The sequence below is a fragment of the Carassius carassius genome, chromosome 7 (assembly GCF_963082965.1).
Source record: "Carassius carassius chromosome 7, fCarCar2.1, whole genome shotgun sequence".
In the NCBI taxonomy this organism is placed as follows: domain Eukaryota; kingdom Metazoa; phylum Chordata; class Actinopteri; order Cypriniformes; family Cyprinidae; genus Carassius; species Carassius carassius.
In genome coordinates, this window is record NC_081761.1 from 35,583,230 (window position 1) to 35,600,735 (window position 17,506).

Below are 17,506 nucleotides of genomic sequence, written 5' to 3' on the forward strand. Positions count from 1 at the left end.
TTATATAGATTTCCAGCTGCTGAAGAGTTCGTGGTCGTCTTTGACGTATTTTTCGTTTAATGATGCGCCAAATGTTCTCTATAGGTGAAAGATCTGGACTGCAGGCAGGCCAGGTTAGCACCCGGACTCTTCTACGACGAAGCCATGCTGTTGTTATAGCTGCAGTATGTGGTTTTTCATTGTCCTGCTGAAATAAACAAGGCCTTCCCTGAAATAGACGTTGTTTGGAGGGAAGCATATGTTGCTCTAAAACCTTTATATACCTTTCAGCATTCACAGAGCCTTCCAAAACATGCAAGCTGCCCATACCGTATGCACTTATGCACCCCCATACCATCAGAGATGCTGGCTTTTGAACTGAACGCTGATAACATGCTGGAAGGTCTCCCTCCTCTTTAGCCCGGAGGACACGGCGTCCGTGATTTCCAACAAGAATGTCAAATTTGGACTCGTCTGACCATATAACACTATTCCACTTTGAAATAGTCCATTTTAAATGAGCCTTGGCCCACAGGACACGACGGCGCTTCTGGACCATGTTCACATATGGCTTCCTTTTTGCATGATAGAGCTTTAGTTGGCATCTGCTGATGGCACGGCGGATTGTGTTTACCGACAGTGGTTTCTGAAAGTATTCCTGGGCCCATTTAGTAATGTCATTGACACAATCATGCCGATGAGTGATGCAGTGTCGTCTGAGAGCCCGAAGACCACGGGCATCCAATAAAGGTCTCCGGCCTTGTCCCTTACGCACAGAGATTTCTCCAGTTTCTCTGAATCTTTTGATGATGTTATGCACTGTAGATGATGAGATTTGCAAAGCCTTTGCAATTTGACGTTGAGGAACATTGTTTTTAAACTTTCTCAGTTTAAACATTTGCTACGTTATCTATGTTCTATTGTGAATAAAATATTGGCTCATGTGATTTGAAATTCCTTTAGTTTTCATTTTATTAAAATTTAAAAAACGTCCCAACTTTTCTGGAATTCGGGTTGTAAATATGAAGTATCTCTGTACATTATTACCAGTGTTGGGGGTAACGAGTTACAAAGTAACGGATTACAGTAACTATATTACTTTTTTGGGTAACGAAGTAAAGTAACGCATTACATTAATAATATTGGTAACTACACTACTAGACTATAGGAACGCGCTTTCCTGCATTACACATGCCGTGTTTGCCTGTGTGTAAAATTCTGGGCCGGGTTTCCCGAGATTGATCTTAGTGCTTAAGAGTGTTTTTTACGAGTAATTTTACGATCGTTCGTTATTGTTTGACGTGCGTTTCCCAACATTGCACATAAAGCAATCGCACAGCTGTGCTTCAAGTGCTACGTAGGAGTCGCTCTCTGTTTGTCAAGTGCTGAAATATCATCTTATAGACGGTTTCACCGGGTTAACAAGTTAACTTCCGGTCTGTGTTGTGTATATCGGTCTGGCTGCGGTGCCTTCTACAAACGCAGTTAAAGTTAAGGTGATGAGTAGACTGAAGTTGGGCTCAGTCTTATATGTTTCCCATACATTTATTTATTTTTGGAGACTCGCCACTATTTTAAAACTAAACGATTTTCCAAAAGGCTTTGTTTAATAAACATGAGCACGTACTGCACGTTTAATAATAATAATAATTCCTTACATTTATATGTTTAAATATCAAAACGAGGCACAGGTGTTTTTATATCGCTGTATTTCTGAAGGAAGACTTGCGTGTTATATGTCTGATAAAGTAGCGTTTGTGAGCTCAGTGCTGCTTTTTTTAAAGCTGTTACTGGGGAAACCTCTATTTCTCGCGCTTTAAAGCGAGCTTTACTCGAGCTTAACATTTCTTCCATGTTTTATTTTTAATAGTAAATCCCCTTTGTTTACCAAAAAATTAAGTTTGCTTAATTTTCAATATTTAAAAGAAAATCTAAATGAATGTTTTTTGCCTTCATTTGATAACCAGAAAAATTTAAATACACAACAGAATTTCTGAGAAAAAAAAACATTTCATAAGGCTATTTTTAGAAAAATTTTATAAATGAAGTTGTTTTTATGCATTTAAATAATGACAAATGCTAAAAAATAAAAAAATTCATATGGCCCTAAACATGTAATTTTTAAAAAAACTTTTAATAAATTGCTGTGAAAATGTATAAGTGTTATGATTTAAATTAATTAGACATGCTTTTTGATTAATACAATTCAATTGAACCATTAAAAAGGAGTTAATAAATAAAAATAATTATTAATAAAAATAAAACAGAAAAAAATTGAATCCAGAACAATTTAAACGGAAAACAGAATTTGGAAATAATTCCCTAAAAAAATGTCAAAAAGTAAAGTAATAAGTAGTGCAGTTACCTTTCAAATGCAGTAACTAGTAAATCTCATTACAATTTACAGAAGTAACTAGTAACTAGTAACTAATTACATTTTTTGAGTAACTACCCCAACACTGATTATTACAATGCAAACACCCTAGGCATGTTAACGGTTATTTTTTTGGGTTATAAGTTGGGAATTTCCCCTATTTATTAAAAAGCTACGTTCATTACAGTAGTGAGCATCATGAACATGATAAACATCAGACAGACACGACCTCAACACATATAACAAACTACAAACTGTTCGTTCTGAAATCTGAGTAAGATAGTAAGTTAAGCTTTTCATTTCATTATAGAGCAATATTAACAACATAATTGTATTATTCATTGTAATATATTAAAATCCATTTCTGATACTAATATGTTCATGTTTAATAATTCCTGAATAATTATGTTCATAAAGAAATAGTCTATATTTTGTGTTGGATCAGTTACCTGTGTCATCAGTGCGCAGCAGACACACACAACTAAACGATTTAAATATATCGCTTATCCTGCCCCAAAAGACCATAAACACTGCAGATAACATCTGAAGTAAACATTAATTTATTACACATAACATGAAAACGAGTCCCGTTTGACTGATTTGCTTCAAATGGAGTTATTTTAGGTCAGCGGTTTGAATGTGACTCAATGGTGCTCTCTGCTGGTAGGGATTAGTAAAACGGCGGATCGAACACTTCCGGTGGCTTCACTGTCTGTTGGCAGATGAGCGATCCAGTCATATATACAGATCAGTGATAGAGACCCTCTTCATGGGTTTATAAATCAGTACATGTACCTTTCTGATCTCATCACTCAAATAAAATCTCCTTTAATTTCTTTTTGCGGATATACATCAGTAAATGTCAACAACCATAAGAGAAGTTAAATAAGGTAATTATTCATCATTTACATTTCATCTAGATCCTCCAAAGAGTGTCTCAGTGTCCATCAGTCCGTCTGGTGAAATAGTGGAGGGAGATTCAGTGACTCTGATCTGCAGCAGTGACTCAAACCCTCCTGCTCTGAACTTCAGCTGGTTTAAGGAGAATCAAAGCTCAGCTGTTGGATCTGGACAGAGTTTCATCATCTCCAGCTTTAACTCCAGTCACAGCGGACGCTACTATTGTGAGGCTCAGAATCAACATGGATCTCAGAGATCAGCATCTGTTTCAGTCTCTGTTAAAGGTATTCATTATAAACAGACACTCTTTGAGTTTCATCTGTCTCTAGTGTGAAATGATCTTCATGAACATCTTGTTTCAGGGGTTCAGAGAGCTGCTCCGCACACAGTTACTGGGATTGTGGTGGGATGTGGAGGTATCTTCATCATCATCATCATCATCATCGTGTTCATGAGGTGAGTGAAGTTTGTCTGGACACTAAATTTATGTCTCTTCAGTAAAAGTAAAACATCTGCAGACTTAATCTCAGATCTAGAGTAAATTAACTATTTTTGTTCATTAATTTGATGTATTTTAACACATCTTTAATAGTTTTCTCCTGTTTTCAGAAGAAAGAGGAGGAGAGACGGTGGAAGTGAAGATGTGAATCAAAAGCAGGCGAGTCAGCAAACACACATCTTCATCTACAACTGCAATATTTGATGATGTTAATGCACTGAAGTATGAATAAACTCCTGTGTATGAAATCTTTCTCTACAGACGGCTGACTCGAGTGATGATACATACACAGCTCTGGATCCAGTGTCCAGAACATCTGCTGACATTTACAGCACGATCAGAGTCGGTGAAGGTCTCAGACACTCTTTACTCTCACATTCAGCAGAGTCATATAACACAGTCTGTTCTGTTCATCTGTCTCTCACAGTCTGCTGACTCCAGAGCTCCTGATGACACCTACACAGCTCTCCAGCTTCAGTCCAGATCTTCTGAATATGAGACTCTAGCAGGAACTGCAGCAGATCCTCATTAGTCTCTCCTCACAGGATACTGCTCACATTAGGGTGACCACCCGTCCCGCGTAGCGCGTGCAGCGTTTGAAGCCCAATTCATGCATCCCACAAATTGAGACTGTGTCACGCATAATCAATGCTTGCTCAAAAAAAGTTGGTCTCTCTATATCCTCGACCCCCAGGCAGCTAAACGAACATTACTTGACAGTTCAGAACGCTACTGTTGCCACACCCACCCCTCAGTTAAACTGCTGACTAGGCTGTTGTCAACTTTTTCATTGTTGTCATGACAGCGCACGCACGTGCATACCAGACACACTGGGAAGGAACTTTTAGATGCATGCTTTCCAATTCGAAAAATGGAGAAAGTGAGGCACCGCCATCATCAATTAAAAAAGAGAAGGTGTGTCCTGTTTCCTTGGGCTTATTAGCAGGTGGTCACCCTAGCTCACATGGAAATACTCAGAAACTCATTCATATCATATTTTATGCTTATTTCAGTAACTTTCATTAACCTTCTTGAAGTAACTGTGTATACTGTAATGGAGCTTATAACATTCTGCAGAATATATTTTCATCTTTCAAATGTTTATTGTACATTTCACATTTTCTTTATATTTCTGCTGCACTCACAAATTGATTTCAACTTGTTTATTTCTTAAAGTAACATCCCAATAATGTTTTTTAGTTTCTCTTCATTGGAGTAAAGACTCCATTTATAGTTTCTAATCATGTTATTTCATCACACAGCTAAGCAGTGTTTTCATGGTAAACTCAATATCTGTAACTGATTGTAATAAAGTCTCTGTTTACTCTGATATCTGAGTAGATTTTGTTTTACTGTAAAGTGAAGCTGCTGTTCGATGTGTTGCTGTTCAGTGATGCTCACATGCTAAGTGTTGCTAAAGTTTACATGAGAATACCTGCACTTATTTGAATTATCATTTGTTTTCAGTACCAGTGTGTGATGTTGATATTTTGTTTCATGGAATCAGTTTATTAGTCAGTTTACAGCTGATTTTCAATCTTAAATCACAAGAATTATTTTTTCACTGCCATTATTTTGTAACATTTGGTCATCATTTACTCAGATTCCAGAGTTATGTTGATATGCTTTTGAAGTTTGAAATCTCATTTTATACAAAGATTGAAAAATATGTAACAGTTAAATGTGTTTTTGCTTTGAGTAATATTTGCTGTCTAAAACCTCATTGCTACCAATCTCAATGCAATTACGTAATAAAAACTAGTTAAAAATCTTCTTTTTGTTTTTTACAGTCAGTTGATTTTGAGTCCAAATTCAAAATGAACCAAGTAAAAAAATAACTTAGATTGTTTTGTCTTTGCTTCTCATTGTCCCTGATCTTAAAAGTGGGTTTAGATGGTTTTAAGATGACTTTATAATTTACTTAAACTGCCAAAACAAGATAATAACTGGGCAATAACTGGCTAATAACTAGATACTAACCCTAAACCTACCCTAAACCCAGTGTTGGGGAGTAACTAGTTACATGTAACGGCGCAGGGCCGGCCCGCGGCATAGGCGGTATAGGCAAATGCTAATTTTATTTATTTTTTTTATAATAGGCTACTATTTAAAAACCATTAATTCGAAATACTACCAAATAAAGCAAAAAAAAAAAAAAAGTCCGGCTCTTCAATCTTCCCCCGCCCATCGAGTGCTTGAAGTGCGTCAGAAACAGAGCGCGCGCACGATCAGTTGTTGGTAATTTGTTGTGTAGCGTGCCCGACGCCGCATCCACAGCACTGCTTTTGTTAACACACAGCTCGTAGAAACGGGCCTGGCAGCTCGCGCCAGTTCTAGACACGGTGAATAAAGACAGAGGTAAAGAGATGTAGTGAAAGAACAATTTATTGCATAGGAGTAAGATACTATAATTTCATGGCAGTTATTTTTACCTTAAACTTAATGTTAGCAGTTGTTCTGAGTCCCCAGACTGTGATTTTGTACAATCATGTCAGTTTTAAGACGCATTTTTAATTATCACTTTTTTATTAATGTTTTACTCTACAGTTGTGCAGTTGTGCAATTGTGATATATTATTACAATTTAAAATAATTTGTTTTTAATTTATTATACTTTAAATTATCATTTATTTCTGTGATGCAAAGCTGAATTTTCAGCATCATTACTCCATTCTTCAGTGTCACATGTGACATCCGGTCTATCACATGATCCTTTAGAAATCATATAATATTCTAATTTATTATGAGTGTTGGAAACAGTTCTGCTGTAATGTGTGTGTGTGTGTGTGTATGTATATATATATATATATATATATATATATATATATATATATATATATATATATATATATATATATATATATATATATATATATATATATATATATGCTAAATCATGAACACAATGACAGGGTGAAATGGGCTGTGATGCATGGGGCGCCAGGTAAAATCCTGGTCAGGGCCGGCCCTGTAACGGCGTTACGTAATTTAATTACAAAATTATTGTAACTGTAATTAGTTACAGTTAACACAAAAAAATGAGTAATTAAATTACAGTTACTTATGAAATTTTTAACGATTACAAAGGGGATTACATTTGAATATTTACACACATCCACATACAGATTTAACTGATTTCTTTCCCAAATTGCACTGACTATTCTGAGACATACCGCCCTAATTATTTCCGGGATGCGGAAATACAGTCTGGTTCGTAGAATCCAGTCATAAAAACGGAATGCCTAACGAGGACGGAATATCCCACATTTTGGATGACTAAATCAAAAGTAGGTCAGTACACTTGAATCAAAACATGACATCGATAGTGTCTGTGAATATTAAGCTCCAAAAATGCAATATATGACTCCTGCACGTTCTGCGTGTCTGTGGAAATCAGGCGCGGACTGGACACCGGGAGAACCGGGACAATTCCCGGTGTCCTGGCAGCCGATTTTGCCCCTCTATTTAATATCATTATTGTATAATTGCCTGTCGAATGTACTAAAGCGATCATTTGCGAACCCGCCATTTGATAATTAAATCTCTAATAAGTCATGAAGTGTTAGTCATGACTCGCGCCTCTCCGCGCCTCCGCCAAACGGTTTGGATCAGACTCAGAGTAATCAATGAGAGAGAGAGAGAGAGAGAGAGAGAGAGAGAGAGAGAGAGAGAGAGAGAGAGAGAGAGAGAGAGAGAGAGAGAGAGAGAGAGAGAGAGAGAGAGAGAGAGAGAGAGAGAGAGAGAGAGAGAGAGAGAGAGAGAGAGAGAGAGAGAGAGAGAGAGAGAGAGACTGAGAGACTGAGAGACTGAGAGACTGAGAGACTGAGAGACTGAGAGACTGAGAGACTGAGAGACTGAGAGAGACTGGACTGTGGAAGCGCACAGCTGGAGCAGAGAAGCAGAACTACTACACTGTAAAACCCGACAAGTTAACTTAACTCAAACCGTTTGAGTAAACAGATTGCCTTGATTTAAACCATGTAAGTTTTAAAACTTTGCATTCAAGTAATTAAGTGATTAACTAAGTGCTGATTGTGAATTAGTGATGAACAGCTGCTGTTAACAAACAGAATCACTGAAGAAAAGAGAAACACAAGAACTACTACAACTGACTTCAGACACAGCCTTAGATGAAATCAACTGAAATAAAATACATGAAATCTCTCAAGATCTGATTAAACAACCCCACAAACAGCATCACCAGCTCCACTTATTAATAACCAGACTGACTTTATTTCTGTCAGACGTCTACAGAAGATCTTATTGAGAATGAACTAAGGTTTAGATGTTGATTTATTGTTTCATTTGGAGTAACCATGTTAGAGATCAGTGTTTGCTTTAGTTGGGCTCTTAACCCTTTACTTCTGTCTTTGTGTTTTCTCTGGCTGTTATAACCGTGTGTTTCTAAAACACATTTGTTGTAATTCAAAAGCCCAGAAGAAATGCCATCAGGTGTTAACCTGTACCTAGGTGTAGGTTGTTGTACTTCATGATAATCATCAATTATTGAACTGTACGGAGTCTTATCCCTGATGAAATAGGTATTGTGTAATTTGATTGATTATAGTAAAAGTGATTATGAGAGCCAGTGGTTCTGTGATAATCAGTTAATATGAATGACTTTTCAAACCTTGTGGTCTTCTATGCTGTCAAACAGTCACACACAGACATCAATAATCAGCATATGAACCTCAACAATGGTGACCATAAAAAAAAATGCTGCAGAGCATGCTGGGAGCCATGGATGAGTTTTGTACTACAATAGTACCCAGCATGCATTGCAGCATGTTTTTTTCATCACCATTGTAGAGGTTCATATTCTGATTATTAATGTCTGTGTTTGACCAACTACTGGCATAGAAGAAAAATGTATGTGTACAAAATGTTTAGAAAGTCATCACATAACCACTGGCTCTTAGTGTCATTTTTGCTAGAAACACTTCTACTAATTACACAACACCTACTTCATCAGAGATTATACTCCGTATGGATCAATGATTGTGAATAATAATGAATAATTATCATCACCAATATGAAGTATAACAATCTACATCTAGGTACAGGTTACCACCTGATGGCATTTCTTCTGGGCTTTTGAGTTACAACAAATGTGTTTTAGAAACACACGGTTATAACAGCCAGAGAAAAGACTAAGACAGAGGTCAAGGGTCAAGAGCCCAACTAAAGCAAACACTGATCTCTAACATGGTTACTTCAAATGAAACAATAAATCAACATCTAAACCTTAGTTCATTCTCAATAAGATCTTCTGTAGACGTCTGACAGAAATAAAGTCAGTCTGGTTATTAATAAGTGGAGCTGGTGATGCTGTTTGTGGGGTTGTTTAATCAGATCTTGAGAGATTTCATGTATTTTATTTCAGTTGATTTCATCTAAGGCTGTGTCTGAAGTCAGTTGTAGTAGTTCTTGTGTTTCTCTTTTCTTCATTAGGCCTAATTCTGTTTGTTAACAGCAGGTGTTCATCACTAAAGCTCAATTATCACTCAGTTAATCACTTAATTACTTAATTGCAATGTACATCTTCTTTCAGTGAACTCAACTGAATTAAGTTCAGAGTACTCATAACTGTTAGTTTTTTCAACTTAAACGGTTTAAGGCAATCGGTTTCCTCAAATGGTTTGAGTTAACATAACTTAAGGATATCTGTTTACTCAAACCGTTTGAGTTAAGTTTACTTGTCGGGTGTTACAGTCAAGGCAATCGGTTTACTCAAACGGTTTGAGTTAAGTTAACTTGTTGGGTTTTACAGTGTGTTCAGGGTTTTAGGTCAGTTTCATCTGTAAAGATGCTTTTTTGTCTTTGTTTTTTATTTATTTATTTAATCAAGCAGCAGCACGTTGCTCATCAGTCATCACTCAAAATACTATATAAAGGACATCATTATTATCAGTTGTAATGTTACAGTAGGAATTTATCTGAAATAAATTCCGATTTTTTTATAGATTTAGGGGGAGCTACGACAGACAACAACACAACCCTCACGAAAATTTACATTTTAATATTTAACTATAAATCCAGAGAAAATGGTTACTATTGTTTAACTGTGGTAACCAATAATGTAAAATTATTTTACAAATGTATTTATTTAAAAATAAATACAAATCCATTTGCAAAAAAACAAAAACAAAACAAGGTTATTTTACTTTTATATAGGCTAATAAAAGCAAGGTTAATTTTTGTAAGGGAAAAACATGACTCGTGTACAGTATTAGGATTTTTCTATAAAGATATTGTAGTATTGTAGAGAGATGGATAACAGGGCAAAATAAAGAGACGGAAGAGAAAAATGGAAGTGAAGGTGCAGTTCAGGAGAGAACTTTTAATTATTTTGCATGTCCCCAAATTAAAGATTTAAACCTTTTTTTATGTCAGGTCCATACAAAAAAATAGTTTTGTCCATGAATTTGTTTGTATGAGTTTGAATTTTCCAGTCTGAATTTTTTTCCCAGTCCGCCCCTCCTGTAAATTAATGGCAAAGACATGGTTTCATTTACTACACATAGGCCTACTGAAGCTCGCAGTGTTTTCAACCTCTGCCATCTCAATATAAGAGTACACGAGCACATAAACATAATTTCTAGAACTGCTCTGTGTCACTTAATGTGCATTTTACTTATTTTGAGAAAACTATCATCATATACAAAGAGACAGCACTTTAAAAAAAGTTTAGTGCAAAGGAGTGTAGTACAAAGAATACGTCACATGCTTATTAGATAACTGTATTTAAGTTGATGTATATGCTTTTATTTATTATTCTTTAATTTTCACAAATTTAGAAAAGTAATCAAAAAGTACTCAAAAGTAATTAGTTAAATTACTTTAATAAAGTAATTGAAAAAGTTACACTACTATTACATTTTAAACAGGGTAACTTGTAATCTGTAACCTATTACATTTCCAAAGTAACCTTCCCAACACTGCCTAAACCAAACGCAAATGCATGTAATTACTTTATATTTTCCAGTACTTTCTGAAGTAAGTACTCTGTAAGTACAGGTAAATGTAAAAGAAAGTGTAACCAAAAATTACTACAATTACTATGATGACTTCCATTTGCTCATGATTGTGGTAAATGATATTGTGTTGCACCATCGCTTGATGTGTTAAACACAGAGTTTCATTCAGAAAGAGGAAGTGAAACTTACAAAGCTTCATCTCTAAAAACCCCACATCTTTACACACTTCTTTCTCTCATGTTTCACGTGTTCTCTCACAAAGATTTATTAACAGTGAATTCTAAAGATTGCTATTTTTTTGGATCTGGAGACTTTTCGAGTTGTTCTTGTGTAGTTGAGATGGCGTCACACATATCCAGGAAGAGGAAGACAACTAATTTAACTACACTTTCCAAAATGTGACACTTTAAGCTGCTGATATTTTTGTCATTTGGGTGTCGACACTCAGATTTGGACACTGCTACACGGTAAGACCATTTTTTACCAGCATTTAGCATTAGATAGAATATTTCTGTAGGGCTAAAACTCTTGTTTGTAAAAAAAATAAAATAAAAATGTTTGGTTGTTGTTGATTTGATGGATTTTAATTCCAGAAACTCAATATCTGTTGTAGATATATATGTAAAATACTGTGTGAAGCTCTTTAGACAAGGCAATGTTTTTCATACACAATACTAATTCAAAGTGCTTAACATAAAAATAAATTAAAATAATCATAAAGCAAAGCATCATTTAAAATTATTAAAACATTTATTTAAAATCAATTAAAACCCTTAAGAATTAAAAAAGAGGATACTACAGAAAATACAGTGCAATCTTTTGGATGTAGCACAGTGTTCATTCAGTAAATGCTCAGTGAAACATGGGTTTTGAGTGGATTTAAATGGGGCTTCTGTTTTAGCACATCTGATTGTTGTCTTTGCCCAAACTAGCTAAAGACGCAAAATTTAATCAGACACAAGACAAGATGTTCATGAAATCAACTCATGTCACACGCATTACACAAGATATGTGTCATGATCCGGTCACTGCACATCCGTTTATTCACCACACAGACTTTAACATGACACAGTACATCCTGGACTCAATTTCCCATAAACCCCTTCCTAGGACCTCATTATTGAACCACACCTGTTTCCTATCAGTGACACTCTAAAGGTTGCACTCATCCACACTCACATTGCGAAGTCTTGTTTAGTTCTGTCTGGCATTTCCAAGAGTTTTCCTAGTGTTTGTTCCTTCCGTGTTTGACTGGATTGTTTATACCGACTGATTCTCTGCTGCCTGTCCCGACCTCTGCTTGTTACTGTTGCTGATTTTGGATATCCCCTGACATACTCGACGCTGTTTTCTCATCTCTGCCTGTTTGATCATTCTCTTTAATAAACTACTGCATATGCATACACGTAATATGTGACATTTCCCCTTTGTTCAGAATTAAGCACGCATATTAGAAACTGTCAAACATTGTGTAAGGTCCACACACTCGGGTCCAAGGAAGGTATCCGGTGCTGGTGAAGGTTTCCTGCGTGTTCGGTCTTTTCAGCATGCAGAGTTATTCAATTTAGGTTAAACTCAAATCTGACTGCATTATATTATTCCACTCCATTTTAATATGACCTCGAATTTAGGTTCAAAGGAAAATTGTTTGCTTGACCATTTCTAATCATTATTATTCTGAGATTTGATTATTCTATTTATTCTCTCATATTATTGTACTCGTTCATTCAGGTGCTCATGTTGCTCAAAGATATCACTTTGACCTTAGCATATCTTATGGTCACATTCTCGTCAGTCTTGGTTATAAGACAGAGGTAATTGGCTAATACTTTAGACAGCCGCTCCTATGCTTGATCACTCTAAAAGTACTTTTAATAAGCCCCCATAGATTTGTACACACTTAAATAAAGCAACATTATTTCTAGTCAGAGATCACGACCACTACTATAGGTATAAAATGACCAATATTACTTTCCCTGATAGTAGTTTTGGTATGGTCATGCCATAATTTCCCATGTACACTTAGCTAAAGTAATATTACAATGAACAGAGGTTAGACTCACCCTATTTAGGTTGGTCAAACAACATCCAGTTGACCTAAAAGGAAATTGAACTAATACCAAGAGTTAGCCAGATCTCTAAAGATACAGTTGGTGTGCTCTATGCTCCATCTCAACTGAATTTTTGTCAATAATTACAGAGTAAAATGGAATAGAATCAAATGTAACAATTTATTAATAGTCAGGTAAATATGAATTATGCCAATTACATAGCCGATTCAAAGATATCAAATCAATACAAGACATCAAATTCTCAAAGATTAATTTAAAAGTAAGATGCATACTTGGCTTTTAGAGAAATACATAGTATGATGAAGTGTGTGGACACTTCATGTTATGAGCTCATTCTTGCTACAGAAGGCCCTGATCCTCTTGCAACATTTCCTTAAGTATCTTAGACCAAGAAAATATCCCCCAAGATGGAGACAGGAACTAATAATTGGAATTTGCATTAACTCAGGTCCCAAACCTGGGTGGTTTTACAACTCAAAGGGAACAGAAGGTAATTTACATGGAGTACTCTGGGAAAGGGCACTCAAATTACAGTAAGCAAAATATCTCTTAACTCTCAGGATCTGTATTATCTTTTAGTCTACTTTTGTAAGATTGAGACCATTGTACCACTCGCCCTGAGACTATTCAAATGATATCGAACATGACTGTAAATGGGCGAGGGGAAGGAAGGGGATGAGGAGGAACCAGTGCATATGTGAGAGAGGCGTTTCCTGCACCTCCACTCTGTGGGGTGTCTCAAAGATGACAATTGTGAACATACACTCACCTAAAGGATTAATAGGAACACCATACTAATACTGTGTTTGACCCTCTTTCGCCTTCAGAACTGCCTTAATCCTACGTGGCATTGATTCAACAAGGTGCTGAAAGCATGCTTTAGAAATGTTGGCCCATATTGATAGGATAGCATCTTGCAGTTGATGGACATTTGTGGGATGCACATCCAGGGCACAAAGCTCCCGTTCCATCACATCCCAAAGATGCTCTATTGCAGTGGTTCCCAAACTTTTCCATTCCACGACCCACCTAGACAAGTGTAATCTATTTCATGACCCACCACAATATTTGAGGAAAAAAAAAGGTTGATATTACTTTAAGCCTAATCTTACTTAAAAGTTTGATGACAGAAATGAAGTATTTAAGAAAAAAAACCTTTTTATTTTAGAGTAGGCCTACACCTGAAAAAAATCACTATTAATATTTAAGTTTTAATTTTTGTTTACAGACTTTAGAATATGTAGTGTCCATAAAAACGTTAAACAGGCTCACTCCAGTGAACTGTAATCTGCGCTGCTGTGTTTTGTTGCAGAAAATGCATTCACGATCCTTCCGTGTGTGTCGGTGAGAACGGAGCACAATCCAACACTTTTTTTAGAAAAAGCATAAGAAGCAAAGCAGAACTATCTAAAACTGTTTGGAGATTAAAATAATTGTGAAATAGGTAAAAAATAATAATAAACATGTGTCTCGTTTTAAATAAACAAAAAAAAAAAAAAACTGGATGACATTAAGTTCAGGCAGAAATTTATTTTAGCAATGGTTAAATTAATGTTCAGCAATATCTTCAAAAGATTTCTGAACTTTGGCAAATTTTTCTCTAAAAAGAGATGATACGTCAAGGAGTATTGCATTATTTTTTTGTGCATTTTGTTATGTGGAAATGTTTAAATCTTGTAGTGTTACAATTAACCCTGCGTTTGTGCACTGCTCACCCTGTACATGTGAAATGCTTTTTACAAACCGTTTCCCGAACGAAAAAAGTGCACAGAGCTCAAACGGACGATAGAAATGAATGAACATGGCCTACCTGAAACCGTTTTCGTAACATTTGTTTTCTGGTGTATGCAATCTCATGCGGAATATAGTGTATTGAAGTGAGCAAGTTTTTCTCTTTTAATAATGCGGACCGATTGAACCTTTTAATGACATTGCTCTGAGACCTTCACTGTTATTACAACTCGTGCGCGCCCAGGTAGGCCATATTGATAGGATAGCATCTTGCAGTTGATGGACATTTGTGGGATGCACATCCAGGGCACAAAGCTCCCGTTCCATCACATCCCAAAGATGCTCTATTGCAGTGGTTCCCAAACTTTTCCATTCCACGACCCACCTAGACAAGTGTAATCTATTTCATGACCCACCACAATATTTGAGGAAAAAAAAAGGTTGATATTACTTTAAGCCTAATCTTACTTAAAAGTTTGATGACAGAAATGAAGTATTTAAGAAAAAAAACCTTTTTATTTTAGAGTAGGCCTACACCTGAAAAAAATCACTATTAATATTTAAGTTTTAATTTTTGTTTACAGACTTTAGAATATGTAGTGTCCATAAAAACGTTAAACAGGCTCACTCCAGTGAACTGTAATCTGCGCTGCTGTGTTTTGTTGCAGAAAATGCATTCACGATCCTTCCGTGTGTGTCGGTGAGAACGGAGCACAATCCAACACTTTTTTTAGAAAAAGCATAAGAAGCAAAGCAGAACTATCTAAAACTGTTTGGAGATTAAAATAATTGTGAAATAGGTAAAAAATAATAATAAACATGTGTCTCGTTTTAAATAAACAAAAAAAAAAAAAAACTGGATGACATTAAGTTCAGGCAGAAATTTATTTTAGCAATGGTTAAATTAATGTTCAGCAATATCTTCAAAAGATTTCTGAACTTTGGCAAATTTTTCTCTAAAAAGAGATGATACGTCAAGGAGTATTGCATTATTTTTTTGTGCATTTTGTTATGTGGAAATGTTTAAATCTTGTAGTGTTACAATTAACCCTGCGTTTGTGCACTGCTCACCCTGTACATGTGAAATGCTTTTTACAAACCGTTTCCCGAACGAAAAAAGTGCACAGAGCTCAAACGGACGATAGAAATGAATGAACATGGCCTACCTGAAACCGTTTTCGTAACATTTGTTTTCTGGTGTATGCAATCTCATGCGGAATATAGTGTATTGAAGTGAGCAAGTTTTTCTCTTTTAATAATGCGGACCGATTGAACCTTTTAATGACATTGCTCTGAGACCTTCACTGTTATTACAACTCGTGCGCGCCCGCGCTTCAAAACACGCAAAGCACGCGGACTTAATTGCAATTCGAAAATCACACTAAGGATATTGCAGTCCTTATTAATGTTGGTGGGCTATATCATTGTGACGAGTGGGTTCCCGGTTCCCGCCTCCTCCTTCCCGTGATTGAGAAGTTTTTAATGTGTTAGACTGGTGCCGAAGCCTGGGAGGAAGGAGGGACGCGGTGCCGAAGATCCCTCGGCACTGAGGTGAATCCGCAGTGCCATCGAGTAGGGCGAAGGAGGATGCTCGAGGCGGTGGGCTGGAGTGAGTTGCCGGGGAGACGGACGCTCCTCTTTTGTATCCTTCCGATCTCCTCCGTGGTTCTCGAGACTGGTGAGTCGAGCAGGTGTCGCTCAATTCCAATCACTCCACCGGCCTCGCACCGTTCCCACTCGTCACTTTCGTGCAGCCCTAGACTGAACTGTGTGTGTGTGTGTCATTGAAACGCAAATTTAGCTGCAGCCAAGTGACTTTGTGCGACCCACCTTGTTCCATTCTGTGACCCACAAGTGGGTCGCGACCCACAGTTTGAAAACCCCTGCTCTATTGGGTTGAGATCTGGTGACTGTGGGGGCCATTTTAGTACAGTGAACTCATTGACATGTTCATGAAACCAATTTGAAATGATTCGAGCTTTGTGACATGGTGCATTATCCTGCTGGAAGTAGCCATCAGAGGATGGGTACATGGTGGTCATAAAGGGATGGACATGGTCAGAAACAATGCTCAGGTAGGCCGTGGCATTTAAACGATGCCCAATTGGCACTAAGGGGCCTAAAGTGTGCCAAGAAAACATCCCCCACACCATTACACTACCACCACCAGCCTGCACAGTGGTAACAAGGCATGATGGATCCATGTTCTCATTCGGTTTACGCCAAATTCTGACTCTACCATCTGAATGTCTCAACAGAAATACAGACTCATCAGACCAGGCAACATTTTTCCAGTCTTCAACTGTCCAATTTTGGTGAACTCGTGCAAATTGTATCCTCTTTTTCCTATTTGTAGTGGAGATGAGTGGTACCCTGTGGGGTCTTCTGCTGTTGTAGCCCATCGGCCTCAAGGTTGTGCGTGTTGTGGCTTCACAAATGCTTTGCTGCATACCTCGGTTGTAACGAGTGGTTATTTCAGTCAAAGTTGCTCTTCTATCAGCTTGAATCAGTCGGCCCATTCTCAACTGACCTCTAGCATCAACAAGGCATTTTCGCCCACAGTATTGCCGCATACTGGATGTTTTTCCCTTTTCACACCATTCTTTGTAAACCCTAGAAATGGTTTTGCGTGAAAATCCCAGTAACTGAGCAGATTGTGATATACTCAGACCGGCCCATCTGGCACCAACAACCATGCCACGCTCAAAATTGCTCAAATCACCTTTCTTTGCCATTCTGACATTCAGTTTGGAGTTCAGGAGATTGTCCTGAATACACCCCTAAATGCACTGAAGCAACTGCCATGTGATTGGTTGATTAGATAATTGCATTAATGAGAAATTGAACAGGTGTTCCTAATAATCCTTTTGGTGAGTGTATTAAACTGTCATATTCAATGTGAACATATCGAAGTGCCACTAACACAAACGATTTTCTCAAGTGATAACTTGAGAAAATAAATGTTTGTTCTTCTT

At 36.9% G+C, this 17,506-nt stretch overlaps 1 protein-coding gene across 1 annotated transcript in view; it reads left to right on the plus strand.

Annotated features, from left to right (window-relative positions):
• Positions 1–17,506, plus strand: part of LOC132144260 (sialoadhesin-like) — a 120,692-nt gene that overhangs the window by 3,285 nt on the left and 99,901 nt on the right. The window lies entirely within an intron of this gene.